Source organism: Globicephala melas, chromosome 17 (assembly GCF_963455315.2).
Source record: "Globicephala melas chromosome 17, mGloMel1.2, whole genome shotgun sequence".
In the NCBI taxonomy this organism is placed as follows: Eukaryota; Metazoa; Chordata; class Mammalia; order Artiodactyla; family Delphinidae; genus Globicephala; species Globicephala melas.
The window spans coordinates 43,278,403-43,294,084 of NC_083330.1; the positions used below are offsets into that span (position 1 = coordinate 43,278,403).

Consider the following 15,682-nt stretch of genomic DNA (forward strand, 5'->3'; position numbering starts at 1 on the left):
CCATTAGAACAGTAGCTTTTAAAGTGTGGTCTCAGAAGCAGCAGCAGCAGCAGCATCTGGGAACTTGTTAGAAATGCAAATTCTCGGGCTCTACCCCTGACCTCCTGAATCAGAAAGTCTGGGCATGGGGCCCAGAAAAGTGTGTTCCAACAAACCCTACAGGTGATTCCAACGTGCTACATTAAGTTACTGGTAACAATTTATTTAAAAAAGAAAAATTGCTCTGGTGGCAGGAATGCTGCACAAAATGTGATAGAAGCCAAGGTTCAGCTTTGAAAAGACAATGCCACTGAGGACTATCATGTAGCAACACTTGCAAGGAAAGGCCATGCTTCAGTGCCTGGCTGAGCAAGGGAGCCCTGGACTTGGCAACTGAATGTCCTTGATGGGTGGAGAGGTGAGAAACTAACAGGCAGTGACATCTACATTTTCCTCAACTGTTATGTGCTTTTTCACACTGAATCAAAAAGGGTAGGCAGAAGGAATGTGAGGGGAAGAGAAAAGACAAGGTACAGGTGGGGAATAACCATTTTCCTTCACAGAAACTGCTACTGTTAAAGTTCAGGGCATGATGCCAGAAATTTTACTTTGAAAGTAAAAGTAGCAAAAGGAAAACATTTTTTTCCACTTTAATTTTCAGGAAAGAAGTGGGGCTAGAGGATAGTGCTGGGGATAAAGTAAATCCTGAAACTAGGCAACTTAGTTGCTTACCAAAAAGTAATTAAGTGGCAGCTGGAGACTAACTGTATAGCCAGTTTGGGCACAGTAGTTGAAGAGATAAAGAAGGAGTTTTGTAGTTGAGAAGTATGAATTTTAGGCCAAAAAAATAAATGATTGATTTCTTTCTCATCAGAAATATTTGTGACCAAGCCAGCTAAAAGCACTGTATTTTTTTTATTGTCTTAAAAGTTGGAAATGAAAAATGTAAGGTCCATGGGACATGAAAGACTATGAAGCACTGGAGGCTACAATGTCTGATTTATCCACAAATAAATTACAACCCAGACAACGCTGGGGCCATTCCCACGCCTTTTCAGTTTTACCTTAATCATAGTAAGGAAGGGTTAGGACTCAAACAGAATGAAAGCATTTAACATGTACTGTACTCAATTCTAGGTCCTTTTCTTTATTCATCCTCGTTTCTTGTTTCATTCATTTGCTACTCATATTTTATCTAATTTTAATAGTGTCTATTCTCAGTAAATATCTCTAAAATATAATTAAAATCCTCTCACTGAGCTTTACAAGATAGTAGATTCATTCTGGTTTTGTAACTTGTTTTTTCCCTTTATGCTAGTACCCTTAATCCTTTTACAGTTATACTCTTAAATCTAGTTAAATGCAGAAGTAGAAACTATAGCTTTGACTAAGACATACTTGGTATAACTCTGCGTTATGTAGTGTCCTGCAAATGTTCTAAAGTAGTTATTTGCATCAACTAATCAGATCAAATTGAAATTAGCCATTTAATTAATAGAAACAGTTTTATTATGAGAGTATAACAAACACCAAATCTGTTTACTCTACATTTCTGCTTGATGTGATGGCATGTTCAAATGTTTAAAAGATAACAAAGTCAGCAAAATAATAATAAATTATAATTAAGTGAAGTAACATGGCAAGTTCTAGTTATTGCTGTAGAATGATTTCTAGGAAATTATAATTAAGAAATTACTACGTATTTTTCAGAAATTGATTTTTAATAAAGGAAAACTTTTTAAAAGTAAAATAAAATTTAAGCTTTGAACATTAATTTCATTGTATATTTGCATATCTTAAAAATTCAGGCTTTGCAACTTGGATGAAATATATGCAAATGTTTACTTAAGGTATATTTTTGGTAAGTGGTAAAAAATATTTCTCAGCAAAAAAATAAAATAACCGTCCTACCAGTAGTCATATTTCTTTTTGTATTTTTCAAGTGACATCGCTCTGTATTCAACCCAAAATTTTTCTAGTGTATCTTTGAGTTCAGTGGAGTTAATGTCAGATTTTTATAGTTTGACTCTAATACAGTTATACTGAACTGTGTCTTTGATTTTACAGTTTATGTAACTATTGTGACCATCTGCAGCAGCTGCACTTTTCAAATTATTTGCTGAACCAAATTGAGCACAGTGACAAAAGTAGTCATCTCAGATGTACTATTAAACAGAGAAAGAAAAAGGAGCATTGCCTTGGTACAGCATAGCCATCTGCTGTACAGATGTTATTGTATAGAATGACTTAAGATAAAATAATTGTAGAAAATTTTCATTAAAACCTCAACAATTTGCACTTGTTTATGCGAATCTGCATAACTCCCCAATGAGACAACACACTTGGGGTTTCTTTGGTTCTCACTCACTTTCTCTTTGATCCTTTTTGATGTGCTGACTTTAATAAACACAGTCAAAAACATTGTGCAAAAAACATCATGGAAAAAACTACAAAGGAACAATTATAGCAGCAGAAACTACTCTAATCCCTAACTTACGCAAGCTATTTTTAGTGAAATATTTTTTTTAACACTCTTTATATGACAATGTTATATAAACAGGGTAAAGCTGTCCTTTCCAGATGAGTTTTAATTTAGGAGCTGAAATAGATTTGTAATGCTAGAGGAATCTTATGTTCTAAGTAATATTTAGAGAAACACAATTGGGAATGTGTCGTAGGCATGTTTCTTCACTTGTGAAAAGTACAAAAAATATTTGAGTTTGCCTAACGATTATATTTTTTATCATCTAAACCGACATAAGGTTATGGGAAGTGTATGTGGAAAGGGAATAATAAAAGAATGAAAGAGGAAAGTTAATATTCTCCCCAAGACATTGTCAATACATTTAAATATGAAATGCTTTTATGTTCATTTACTGGATTTTACAACAAAATATGTACAGATTATTCACCGAAATGTTTTCATCATTTGAAACAAAACGAAATGGTTAAATATTTTCCACTTAAAAAAAAATCCTTGAGTTCTTCTTAGCCTCCTGTACTATTCTGTGGCCCTAAACTATCCGAGTTTCAAGGAACATGGGGTTTTTTTAATTCCACTCTGCAGATGCTAGTGTAACAGTGACTTATAATAACCTAACTCTTATTTCTGCTAGAATACTTATGTTCTCCCATGTGTCTGTGGTAAAATGGCCCTAAATTTTAAAACTTTACATACAAGATGTAATGCTTGTATTTTTTTAAATTGGTGTGTAATTGCAAAAATCTCTATGATTGTGTATAATATTGCCAAATTTTCTATGATTATGTTATTGATAACGAAATTAATCTTGTTTCAAAATCATATCTTATTTTCTGAAACATTTTAAGGCAGATATTTCTTTTGCTAGCCATTAAATCTGTCCCATTCTGTAGTATGTTCCTTTTTAAAAGTAGCCTTCCCCACCCCCCCGCACACACACACACAGTCTTTTTTGCTGTTTGAAGTATAGTGTTTTGGAGAAACCTTAAGTATGTAGCTATAAATTCTGAACCAGCAGTGTAGCACTTTGCACAGGCAGGGTGGGGAGTGAGCTGCAGACTTTAGCTCTCCTTGTCAGAGTAAATTATGGCTCTATTAGGGCGGCACTTCTTAGATTTCTGCAAACAAGGGTACACAATTCAGGCTGTGAAATAGCTGTGCTTTAGGCTGCCTTGCTCTTTCTTGGGGGCACGCCGATTAGCAAACTCCATGTAGATAAGGGAAAGGGAAATAGGATATGAACAAGTTAGGTGGCACAAAGGGTTGGGGAAAGAGCCTAAGTGAGGCCATCTTGGCTGGCATTTTAGTCAGAATTAGGGAAAAGTTGCAAGAATCCCCTTTCCATAGGGAATTAGGGGAGTTTTCATCCATACAGAAAGCAATGAGTTGAATTCCTAGTCAAAGAGCTGTGGTTTAAATAACTTTCACTACCCCAGCCTCTGTCATCCAGATGTACTTATCTTTGTGTATAAACAAAAGTAGGAAGAAAGAAAGCATAACCACATTATTTTTCATGTATACAAATGCCTCTTTTCATGTTCACTGAATTCAGGACCAGTAAAAATGTAAAGAACCTAGAGTTCCTTTTCATGTACTGAAAAGTGAAAGCAGGTTATTAATTGATACAAAGTGGAGCTCCAGCTTTTCATTCCAGAGTCAACTGGATCTCCTGAGGAAAATCTCCTTAAGGCGTTGTCATAGCCATTGGATGCTGCAGAAATGCAAGTAAGCCTGAGGGGAAATAAAACATTAAATTATATATGACTACCTAAAATAATATATTGCAATAACAAGCCATTTACAACACCCCAAAGACTTTTGTTACTTTTAGAAAGAAATAGCATCTTTTTCCAATGCTTGAACAATAAGAAATGAATTCTTTGACTGTTAAAGCCAGAGGACAAACTTAACTTTTAAACAGCCACTGAGGATTGAAGTGGAAGTACAGTTTGTAGACAGCTATACAAATCACTAACAAACCTTAATGAATATTGGGTGTGGGCATCAGGGTCCTGTCATTTTTGACACTGTGTCTCAAGTAGCTTAAACCCAACACTCAAGGAAAGGTAGAGACCTCATTGGGTCTGTTAACATCTGGGGTTTTATTTGTCATTTTGGCCATACCCCGCAAGCGCAAAAGAAAGAGTAAAAGGGGATTATCTTGACAATGAAGTGAGTTACTGAATCTTCTGATAATGAAAAGCAGAAGAATTCTAATGCCTTTCTATAGTCCCTGAGGTAGAGGTGCGTTTATAGTTTTGCAGAAGTAAAATGTAGGCAGGCAGAACAGATGGCCCAGAGTCCGTGTAACCTGACACCCCTCATCCCAGAACTGAGGACCACTATTAATCCTGGTCAGATTCCCTCCTATTACTTTATAACAAGGTTCAAAGTTGCTACTGATGAACTGGCTGTCCTTTTTTTACTCTTAAATTACCTGTGGATTACTGATTTTCTTTCAAAATTGATATTTTTCTGTGCGTAATGGTGGGCTATTGAGACATTCAAAAAAGGTAAAATAGGAAGTTCTAAAAATTGAATGGGAAATAAGTGGAAAAAGTAAAATTCTCATAACTTTTTTTCAAAGTAATGTTCCATATTTATTCTCTAGTACAGCAGGAAATAAAAACCGTAAATGTATAAGACATTCTCTTGGAAAGTAATTTTCTTGTCCTCTCTCTTAGAAATCATATGCAATGGAGAAGAAATCCCAGCATACAAGTTTTAGTCTCCCGGCTGTAATTGTTATCGATAATATATGTTTAGATAGAATTTTGGTCAATAATAAGCAATGTTAATACTACTATCTTAGAAATTATCTTTTTTCACCCCCTCAAAAAGAGAGGTAAAAAATTAAGAATGTTTGATATTTTTAAAAAACTCACTAGTAGGGGTTTCCCTGGTGGCACAGTGGTTGGGAGTCTGCCTGCTGATGCAGGGGACGCATATTCATGCCCCGGTCCGGGAGGATCCCGCATGCCGCGGAGCGGCTGGGCCCATGGCCGCTGGGCCTGCGCGTCCAGAGCCTGTGCTCCGCAACGGGAGAGGCCACGGCAGTGAGAGGCCCGCATACCCAGAAAAAAAAAAAAAACTCACTAGTAGATATATGCTGTTCAGGCATATTTATATGGTCACTTATTTTTTCTTGTTTAACCAAATTATATTAATTCAGTCTTTACATCTTTCATTTGGAATATTTAAATTTTTCTGTGCTAAAGGGTCTATGTGGGTTTTTTTTAATGTCTGTTACGTGATTTTTGTTCTTCATGTACATTTTTTCTGTGCTGTGAGGTTACTATAGCTGTTTGGATTTTAATGAGAAGCCTTTAAATACATAGGATAGTAACTTCAGAAATTTAGAAGGTAACCACTGGGTGAAATTTCCGATGTGCTAATTTCCAGGCTGCCTGAAAAGTAAAAATCAGCCAATAGGTAGCCATCTTCGGATGTCAGAGCACTCTCATGTGCTGTGGCACAGTGAACATGATGTACCTGCCCAGCCTTTCATAGAGGGAGATGAGCTCATCGCAGAGAGATAACCATCTCTGACTTTTTCTTCTGATTAATCACCGACCTGAACTCCATTTGAACCTTGTTAGACCAAAAACAAGTAGAATTCCTGGCCCAAACTATAAAATATAATTAAGCCCTTTTGAAATGATGTGTAAAAGAACATTGCTGTACCCCCCACTTATAACCACTACCACCACCGCAACCAATAAAGTTAAATCAAGCACTGCCTGTAATGGATTAAAATAATAAATGTTCCTGGATTTCAGTGTTTGAAGTACTTGAAGAAAACAGGCTCCCAGCAGCCTGGGTAGCTGAATGCAGGAGAGACATTTATTAATGACGAGTTCAAGGATTTGGCCTGTTTAAGATCATTACTTTGTGTTTACCATGGGTTACACATCTCTTATATTTTTATACAGCCCACATGTGTCTACATGCAATAATGAAAGCTTTTTGTTTCAACAAAAGAATTGTTAATTGTGTAAATATGGTTCTCTTGGGGGAATGTGAAGTCTTCCTAAGACTCTGCTCCCTTCTAATGAGAAATCCAGTACAGTTATTACACTCTCCCAAGTATACCCACCTTCAAATCTTGTCTCCAGCTAGATTAGTCTTTCCCCCTATTGTTTTTAGTTACCAATTCCAAACTTAATCTAGACTGCTAGAAAACTGTTGGCCTCTGGTTATGTATTTTTTTAATAAATTTATTTATTTTGGCTGCGTTGGGTCTTCGTTGCTGCTTGGGGCTTTCTCTAGTTGCGGCGAGCTTCATCGCAGTGCGCGGGCTCCTCATTGCGGTGGCTTCTCTTGTTGCGGAGTGTGGGCTATAGGCGCGCGGGCTTCAGTAGTTGCGGCGTGTGGGCTCACTAGTTGTTGCTTGCAGGCTGTAGAGCGCAGGCTTAGTAGTGGTGGCACACAGGCTTAGTTGCTCCGCGGCATGTGGGATCTTCCCGGGCCAGAGCTCGAACCTGTGTCCCCTGCATTGGCAAGTGGATTTTTAACCACTGCGCCACCAGGGAAGTCCAGGTTATGTATTTTAGAATTGTGTTCCATTGCGCTAGACTTTGTGTGCTTATGTACTATAGAAAAAAAGAATCAATGCTTTTTATTTCTTCTCCTAGCTTTAACAAAGATATGGGAAAGAACCATTTTTCTAGATTTAGATACATTTGAGGTGAAAAAAAGGGACAACTGGTAAACATTTCCCATATACGCATATTAAAACAGTATTCCTTGGACAGGAGAAAAAAGGGCATTTGAGACAAGAAAAATGCTATCAATGAAAATATCTCACTGTGAAAATATCTCACTGTGAAAAATGCTATTGGAGAAGAAACTTTCCAGTCCTAGCAATTAAATACTAGAGATCTTTTTTTTCTTTTTAAATTTTATTTATTTATTTATCTATTTTTGGCGGCATTGGGTCTTCTTTGCTGCGCTTGGGCTTTCTCTAGTTGCGGTGAGCGGGGGCTACTCTTGGTTGCACTGCGCAGGCTTCTCATTGTGCTGCCTTCTCCTGTTGCGGAGCATGGGCTCTAGGCGCACGGACTTCAGTAGTTGTGGCACGCGGGCTCAGTAGTTGTGGCTTGCGGGGTCTAGAGCGCAGGCTCAGTAGTTGTGGCACATGGGCTTAGTTGCTCCGCGGCACGTGGGATCTTAACAAGCCAGGGCTTGAATCCGTGTCCCCTGCATTGGCAGGCGGATTCCTAATCACTGCGCCACCAAGGAAGTTCCTAAAGATCTTTTTCTTAATAGTGTCTCCTTTGCATCCTCATGATGGCACTTTGTAAGTTAGTATTGGGTGAAATGGATAAGAATTACTGTAGCTCCTAGAACTGGGACTGTGGAAGAAGAGATGGTTAGAAGTAAATATCCCCCACTCCACTGAATTTGTGACAGTGTTTAGTTTTGCTGCAGTCACAGCAAATTGCCCTCTCATCCACATAAGCCAGAAGGCTATTTGCTAGGAAAGTTTCTGGCAAAGCAGCCCTGTCAGTGATAAGTGACTGAAGACACATCTTCGATGTTCTTTTGCTCTCTGGCTGGGGCTCTGGCCCTGTAGGCTATGTTGGCATAATATACTGAGGCCAAGCAAGACAGCCGGGGACAGGAAAAAGCACTTATTCACAACCCTGTTACCAATTGGAAAAATGAAATTACTAAGAGCTAACTAATAGCAGTAGCTTTTATAAAGCAACATGGTGCTGGAAGGAGGCAGACAATCCCAGCCCTGCTACTTGCTGGTAGTTGATTGTGGTAAAAGTTACAACACAGCTCATTTCCAAAATAAAGGCAAAAATACTTAATTCATGGGGCTGTTGAGTGGATTAAGTGAAATAACGTACACAGAGTACCCTACACATTCCTTAGCACACAATTATTTAATTCCTCAATAAATATTAGTGTTTTTGTATCCTCCTCTCCCTCCCTCCCTCTCCCAACTCAGTCATACCACATGAATGCTGAGATCATAGAGCATTAAATTTTAGAGCTGAAAATTATCTCGGAGATCATCCTCTTTATCAAGAACACTTTTTGTCCTTTTCTCTCCATCATCCAAACACGCTGTATTTAGGATAAGATAGCTAGCATGACTATACCAACCAGATACTACTGTAACCAAAAAACTTAGTACACTTTGGCCCTGTCTCCAGCAAATTCATGATTTCTTTCAGGATCTTTGAAATACTTAAAATACCTCATGGACCACCATTACTATGTGGGACTCCCTAAGTGTCAGAGAACCCTAGGTTGAGGCCTACTGAGCTAGGACTAACTCCCTCACTTAGGGGTGCCGAGATTAAACGATTTGTCCAGGGATACTCTGGGGTGCAGTGGGGACTATAACACACGTCTCCTGGCTTCTGGACTTTCTATTAAACCAGTCTTTAAAAACCTGGATCATGTAGATTAATACCAGTTTCTAAGCCATTGCAGTAAATCACTTAGGAAGTCATTTTGCTTTCAACATTGTTTGAGTTGATACCAGTTCTTCCATTCATGTGACTTACTTTAAAAAAAAAAATTGAGTCACCAGCAGTTTCCTCATTAAATTAACCAGCTACACTATATTATTTCCTCTATGAGAAGGTTGCTGTACACTTTCCAATATGCACGGTCAGATTTGTTAGTAGGCTTTTTTTTTTTTTAACATAACCACATGATCCAATCAAGTTTTATTTTCCTAATAAACTGACACAACTGTGAAAACAGTAAGCATGGTGGCGGTAAGCATTGGAGGGAGGGGAAGAAAGAGGCAAAGCGTATCCACTGTCACCCTTTGGTATTTTCAGTTCAGTTTTTCTAGGATCTGAGAGTTTTAAAACATTTCTCAAAAAAATACCTTTCCCAGACAAGGGCCAAGTATAAATAGCCAACTCAATAGACATTTTTGTCTTCCATGAGTAATTCTCCCTTTCTTCATATGAAAGAAAAATAAAATCCTGTTCCTGCTACTTGTCATTTTCTTATGTCCAAAAGAAGAGGTTTGGATTAGACTAGAAGTCCCAGCTTTTACTCACTGATAAGGACTAGATGAGAGTCCCTGAGGACTGGAAATCCCACCCATGAGAAATCTCAAGTGCCTTAGAGAAGGGGGGATACATGTTAGCAGGTCGACCACCCACTTGGACTCTCATTTTGAGGACTAGACTTTTTAGTAACTTTGTTGGGGAGCACCAGCATCCCTTTCAGCTTAAACATCTGTGTCCATGTAGTTCTCTGACAGTTTTGTTGTATTTTGTTTCATTTATTAATCTTATCCTATGTTACAACTTACTATAATAACAGATGCAGATATAGACTTATTACAAAATAGAATGTAATTAAGTAGGATCTGAAACACTTACATATTCTGATCAAGAGGGGGAAAGCAAGCTATTTTCATGGTTAAACTACCCAAGTGCAGGGACTTCCCTGGCCGTCCAGTGGTTAAGACTCCATGCTTCCACTGCAGGGCACGTGGGGTCGATCCCTGGTCGGGGAACTAAGATCCTGCATGCCACATGGTGCAGCCAAAAAAATAAAATAAAATAAAAATACCCAAGTGCCATTTTTATGTGCTTCAACATACTTAGTTGAAGAAACTAGAAATGAAAAGATTCTTAATCATCTCTTTAGTGGACCAGACTCACAGAATTTTTTTTCTAGTCATCTAGTCATTTATGGTCATCTTTTTATGGATCATGCTTACAAAAATTTTTCTTCCTCACTTTTTGAGTCTCCTCATGCTTCACAGTTATGCAAATCGACTTCTGGATGTATCTAACACATGCTTGCTGATTTCCTAGTAGCCTTAGATTATTTCCAGCTGGATAAAAATACCTGGATATGCTTTGCTAGCACATGTCATCATTGAGTACCCTTCTAAAGACATACAGAAGCTTGCTGTAGATTACACTTTGCACAGTCAGCATGTAGAGAGTAGGAGCCCTAGTAAAGGTCTAGTAGAGACCGACAATGTAGAGCTGGCAGCATTTTGTAAACATTCTCCAAAGCAAGTGGTTTCCATTTATTAGTCTTCTGAAGGAGTATTTTAAAGTCCAGGAAACTGTTTGTTCCTTGAACTAAATTTTTACACTCAATGAAAAGTATGTCAGTATGCAAACAAACCAAGATTATTTCTATTTATCACACAAGTTGTTTCTGAAATTACTTCTCAATGTTGATACACCTCATTTAGTTTAATTAAGTACCTGCCATTAGTTTGCTAGAGCTGAAATTAAATATATAAACACAGATTTTTGAAAGAAGCCAATGGAAGAATCAGGCAGAAAAGCATTCTATTGAATGGAAGGAGGTAGAGAGAAGACGTAATATACTCAGTCAAAAATGACCTTATCCCACAGTCACGAAAAGCAAGGTAGGATCCTGGATTGGATCCTGGAACAAGAAAAGGACATGAAGGGAGAAACTAGTGAAATTCAAACAAGGTCTATGGTTTAGTTAGTAGCGTTGTATCGATGTTAATTTTCTGGCTTTTGAGACTCATTCTATAGTTGATGTAAGTTGTTAACATTAAGGGAAGCTGCATGAAAGATATTAACTTTGCTGAAAGCCTGAAATTATTTCAAAATTAAATTTTAAAAAATGACCTGATCAGTGATTGCATAAATAGCTTTAATAATATTCATGCTTTTAAAGTTTGTGACATTCTAAATCTTACACTTTTGTAACATATTTCTTTAATTTTTTTCTTTCTTTTCTTCTCTCGTCATTTTTGGAAATTTAAGGGAAAAATTAAAAGTACAGAAAGTATAAAGGATAATACATCAAATGCTTATATACTCATGAGCTAGAAAAATATAAACATCTTGTCATATTTGCTTATATGTAAACACACACACACATACACACACACACAGGGGTAGAGGAGTGGTAAAACTTCACAAAATTATTCAGCGTTTTCCAATGTTCCAATGCTAAGAAGTTAGTTTTTTATAATTTTTACTTATAGTCGTTTGTCCCACCTTGCATTATTAGTCCATTAGGAAGAAAAATAACACAGGCCTTTACTCCCTTTCTGTTGCCATTTATTCCGGATTTTGAATGTATAAGTATCCATCTTACATGAACTCTGAGTATTCTCTGTGGCCCTGGGTTTATATGTGTGGTGATATATAAAATAAGATTCATTTTATCCCAAGGAAGATACTTAGTATGTTTCCTAATTGAAAAAAACAAAAAGGAAGGGATGATGTCCCATAGGCCAGCTTCTCACAGAGTAAAAGAATGGGGAAAGGAGAATTAATAACTCTGTCACGAGTCCCAGGGATTATTTTCATAGATTGTGGTAAAAGTGTGAACTTTGCTTTACCATTCACAAATGACCCTTTGTGAAATTTATCACCACTCTTTATTATTAAGTGATCACCATAATCTCTTATTACTGGTCATTTACACCAAGATTAAAACCACTTGAACTAACATGCTTCTCTATTATTTTGTTGTAGCCTTTTAAAAATGTAGCAGGAAATGTTCAAAAGGAAACGGAGACTCTGTTAAACTTAAAAACTGGTACTTGTGGGTGAACCTTTCTGTGGTGCCGCAAGTAACTGGATCCCCTCGTTGAGGAGCAAAGCCACAGCAGGCTGGTGTGTGTAGCAAGTGTAGTGGGCAGGTAGGCACATGGGGATGAGTTAAACTACTTATGTGTCTCAAAAGCAAACCATGCCTAATTCCCTAATTTCCATGTAGGTGTATGACATGAAAGAAAAGAAAGGAGACAGAAGGGACCAGGCAGGGCACGTTTATATCTATAGGTCATGTGTTTCCGTAACGCCTTTAGGCAGTGCCTGTTCCTGTATCCTCACTGCCAACATTAGCATCTTAAATTCTCAATACCCCCTTTGTGTTCATACGAGCCCATGATCAATGCTGGTAGACCTGAGAAATAGGCAAGTACAAACTATAAAGGATTAGAAAAAAGTAAGAATAGAGTGAGGGATAGGCTATTGGAGAAATGAAGGGGTAAAGAAAAGAACAGCGACTCAACACATAGGTATTCAATTAAGTATTTGATTAGAGTGAAAGAATTGACAGCACATAAAGTGAATAAAAAGCAAAAAACAAAAGTGTTTGTATGATTAGGGAAGTATTTGTGTTTTTCAACAGTTCACTTGCTGAACAGAGTCAAAATTATAAATGTTGTTGGTTGTCTTTTTTTCCCTCTAATGCTTACTGAGATTTCAGAACTTGAGGCTAAAAAAGGGAAAATCTTGTAATGTGAAAGAGAATTGCAAATTGTTCACTTTATCTTTGTATATACCCAATATATGGTAGATAACCAGTAAACGTTGGTTGAATGAGTAATGCATGCATGCATAAATATCAAGTTGGAGGTGATCCAGTATATCCAAATTCCTTATAGACAGAAGCATGGGAGTAGCACTTATTTAAGAAATTAGGCATGGTTATGGATACCATCATAAGAAATTATCCTTAAAGCCATTATAGTAAAGAAGTTCACTGAAATAGCTGACACATGGTGACAGCCAGCAGCTCTAACACCTTCATTTTCTTGCCTTCAAAACCGGAAACCAAGAGGAAAGGTTACTCTCCCCAAAGTATTATTGTACCTCATTGGTTTTCATTAAGCCTCATGTTCATCCTTGAACCAGATCAAACTCCAGAGAGTATCAAACCTGAAAATCTAGAAATTTCGGCAGGTTCCTAGGCCTACTAGTCTACTTTCTAGAAAACCAGTTGTTAAATTCTGCTATTGCTGGAATATAGCTGTAGCTGGGTCAGTGCCTGCCTCAACTGTAAAGTCTCTTGTATTTCAGGCACATTGTGTCTCCTGCCCTCCTCAGTGCTCACCTGGGTCTGACCCACCTTCTTTCTTCTTGTTTCAGGCTCCCAAATGTTTGCCCGACCATTGGCTTCCTGTTTCTAGGCCATTTTCCCAAGGTCTCAGTCCCTACCTTTACCTTTACTCTCCTGAGAATTCTAGGTATCTCATTCTCTCTACCCGAGCAAGAAAGAATAGAATTTGTATGACAGTAGGAAAATGTTCATGTGTTTAACAGTGTACACAGTTACACAAAAACTGTCAACATTTTGATTGTTTTTAGTAAAAATGCAAGTCTAGAATTTTTTTCTTATATCCCTCCTCACCCTAGCTAATAAATATCAATACTTCTAGTTGTGTAACTTTCGGGAGTTAAGAAGGACCTTCCACCAACCCTACTCACGTTCTTCTTTGAGAAGGGATAGGCACTTTCTGAGGAATATACGGTAAGGAATCATGATGCAAATTTTGTCATTCCAGTTCTAGTTTTAAGGCAAGACCTCAGAAACTTAGTACAATATCAGTATTTTGAGGCCATTGCTGCACAGTAGAAATATCCAGTAAGGTTCAGATTCTGTATGTATTAAGTTACTTCTACAAAGTAGATTTTATCATATGCTTACAAATATCTTCGTATAAATGAAAAGTGCTATAGAGGAGAAAGGTAATCTCGTTCTTCTGTATGCTCCAGAAAAAATGCTGTCAAGCCCATTCTTAATGAGACTTCTAGGGATAAATATCAGCCCTTGCTTTTGATAGTCTTTTCTTTGATAGATAATTACCTTTGCTTTAATAAAGTTGTCCTTTGTTTCTGTCTTAGTTCTTTTGCTTTAATTTTGACCACTCTCTCCAAAGTGATGTTTTAGGGATGATCAGACATCAACACATCAGAAGCAGTACTCTGCAGGTTTCTCACTGTTGTAGGAAGAGATTACAAATAAGAAAAGGGAATAGGCTAGAAACCAAATCCTGTGGTTTTGGATTAGAACCAGAGGTATCAGTATGAATTCATGATTTTTAATATATTTACTGATAGATACAGTAATACAGATGTGTGTGTATACATGGGCAGTAGACGCACATATACTTCTTAGCCCTCTCTGCTGAGAGGCCCTAGAAACAGTGATACCCTAGTAGCAATGAGCATACCTACCACCCAGATTTTGGTTTCGAGATGCCATTCTTCAGCAAAAGAAACCAAAGCTCTGGAGAAATGACTGATGCCAGAGATGGGATGGGAAAAATACAACTGAGCCTGAAACATCTTGTGGCCAGAAAGTAAAGAAGCTCTCAAAAAATAATAGGGGTATATCACAGTGACACAGGAACCAGCTTGGAGGGGTTCCCAATGGCCAAAGCTGGTTCAATTTAAGCAACAAAGTAAAATAAAGATAGTATTAGATTAGTACCCATAAAATAAATATCTATGAGTCCATACTGGTATAGATAAATAATTGAACTAATAAATAGAGTAGAAGGGACAGCTCTTTTTACTATAGAATACTAGTTAATAATTGTAGAAGAGTAAGAGAAATAGGAAATCAACATTACCACACACCACAGTAATAATTGTTGCAGGCAAGAAGCATTAATGGATGCTAACATTAATGGGTAAAAGTTTGATGTAATAGAGGATATTTGCATAATCTTCAGATATCTCTCCACAGGATACTTATTGTCTACAAATGGAAAAATAACCACTTCACAGTGGCGAAATCTGGCAGACACCACTTTAGCCATGTGATGAACATTAGTATTACCAGCAAGTAGTAAAACATCAATATCACTTTCCCCATGCACTGAGAAGGGTATCACTTCTCTGGTATTCTGGCCAAAAATGCATATAACCTTCTTCTAAAGGGAGAACATCAGATAAACCCAAATTGAAAGATATTCTGCAAAATAATTGGCCTGGACTATTGAAGAGACTCAAGGTCATGAAAGACAAAGAAAAAGCTAGAGGGTCTGTCACTGATTAAAGGAGACTAAGGATCCTAGATTGCATCCTGGACCAGAAGAAGGAGATTAGTGAAGAAAATGGCTAAATTTAAATAAAATCTGTAGATTACTTAATAGTGTTATGCCAAAGTGAATTTCCTGATTTCAGTGTTTGTACTATAGTTCCATAGCTGGGTGAAAGATACGTGAGAACTCTGTATATTTTTGCAACTTCTAGGTAGATCTAACATTATTTCAAAATAAAAAGGGTTTCGTTTTTTTTTTCTTTTTTTTTTTTTAGAGGAAGGGACTTGGAAAGATGGCTTCTAAGATCTCTTCCATCCAGCATTACTATTCTGTGATACAATGATGCAAAATGAAGAATGGCAAAGATTTAAGCACTTTTCTTTCCTGCCTGTCAATTAAGAAATATATTGTGACAGCTGAAAATAGGATCAGATTTTAAATTGTCATTTAGTACA

At 37.3% G+C, this 15,682-nt stretch overlaps 1 protein-coding gene across 1 annotated transcript in view; it reads left to right on the forward strand.

The window, feature by feature from the left end:
• VPS13B (vacuolar protein sorting 13 homolog B) overlaps window positions 1-15,682 on the forward strand; it is a 798,623-nt gene that overhangs the window by 612,680 nt on the left and 170,261 nt on the right. The window lies entirely within an intron of this gene.